Source organism: Nomascus leucogenys, chromosome 13, assembly GCF_006542625.1.
Source record: "Nomascus leucogenys isolate Asia chromosome 13, Asia_NLE_v1, whole genome shotgun sequence".
Classification (NCBI taxonomy): Eukaryota; Metazoa; Chordata; class Mammalia; order Primates; family Hylobatidae; genus Nomascus; species Nomascus leucogenys.
The window spans coordinates 36,765,899-36,767,377 of record NC_044393.1 but is presented as its reverse complement, the minus strand read 5'-3'; the positions used below and the strand labels follow the sequence as shown (position 1 = coordinate 36,767,377).

Below are 1,479 nucleotides of genomic sequence, written 5' to 3'. Positions count from 1 at the left end.
AGCTGACCCGGGGCTTCTCTACTACAGCTGGGTGGGACGCTCAAGGGAACATGCTTGGCCCTCTTGCACGAGCAGCCCAGCAATATGGGAGGAACTAAGAAGCTGTGGGATGTCCCCTGACCAACAGTGGTGAGAACTAGTGAATAATACTTCTGCCTTTTGTCCCCCAGCAGGGAGTTCTGAGACATTTCAGAAAACTCCACGAAAGGCTGTGATGGCCCCCACCTCCAGACACCCATAGATAGCACTGGCTAACTTGGCGTCACATCTTGTATTGGCTCTCCCTCACTTCTTGATTCAATGTCCCTGTCCCTCCCTCCTGCTCCCTAAGATCACATACTTAAATAAACTACCTGTTCTCAAGCCTTTGTCTCAGGTTCTGCTGGTAGGCAGCAGGAGGGGCAGGGCGAGGACCCAAGCTAAGACAACAGGGAACTAAGGATCCAAGAAGTGAAGTCACTTGCTCAATGCCACATGGCTTGTAAGTGTGATCTATTTGATCTGATATATTTGATCAAATAATAAATACACATTTAGCTTTCTGCTGGAACCGCCATCTTCCAGTAATTCACCAAGATGATGAACACAAAGGGAAAGAGAAGAGGCACCCGATATATGTTCTCTAAGCCTTTTAGAAAACATGGAGTTGTTCCTTTGGCCATGTATATGCGAATCTATAAGAAAGGTGATATTGTAGACATCAAGGAATGGGAACTGTTCAAAAAAGCATGCCCCACAAGTGTTACCATGGCAAAACTGGAAGAGTCTGCAATGTTCCCCAGCGTGCTGTTGGCATTGTTGTAAACAAACAAGTTAAGGGCAAGATTCTTGCCAAGAGAATTAATGTGCGTATTGAGCGCATTAAACACTCTAAGAGCCGAGATAGCTTCCTGAAACGCGTGAAGGAAAATGATCAGAAAAAGAAAGAAGTCAAAGAGAAAGGTACCTGGGTTCAACTGAAGCGCCAGCCTGCTCCACCCAGAGAAGCACACTTTGTGAGAACCAATGAGAAGGAGCCTGAGCTGCTGGAACCTCTTCCCTACGAATTCAGGCATAATAGGTGTTAAAAAAATAAAAGACCTCTGGACTGTAAAAATGTTTCTCTTTGTTGAGTAGAAGTGTGGTGTCCTCTCCCCCAAAGAAATATTTAAAGCAAATTTTAATTGTGTCCTAATTCATTATGTAATGTCTTTACTATTCAAATTTAATGTATTTCTTGCTGAAAGACGTTAAGTAGCTTATTGTGCAACAAATTACTCAATTGGTTAGAAAATGGCCAGGTATTATGTATGAAAGATTTGTACTGGTTTGATGATAGTCCCTCTAAGTCATCAAGGAAGAAATAAAATAATTTACAAATAAATAAATAAGTACACTTTTTTTTTTTTTTTTGAGACAGAGTCTCTCTCTGTCGCCCAGGCTCAAGTGCAGTGTTGCGGTCTCAGCTCACTGCAAGCTCCATCTCCCAGGTTCACGCCA

The 1,479-nt window shown here is 43.1% G+C and overlaps 1 pseudogene; it reads left to right on the top strand.

The window, feature by feature from the left end:
* The first annotated feature begins 576 nt into the window (after positions 1 to 576).
* On the top strand, positions 577 to 1,067 carry LOC100597615 (annotated as a pseudogene).
* Positions 1,068 to 1,479: the final 412 nt, after the last annotated feature.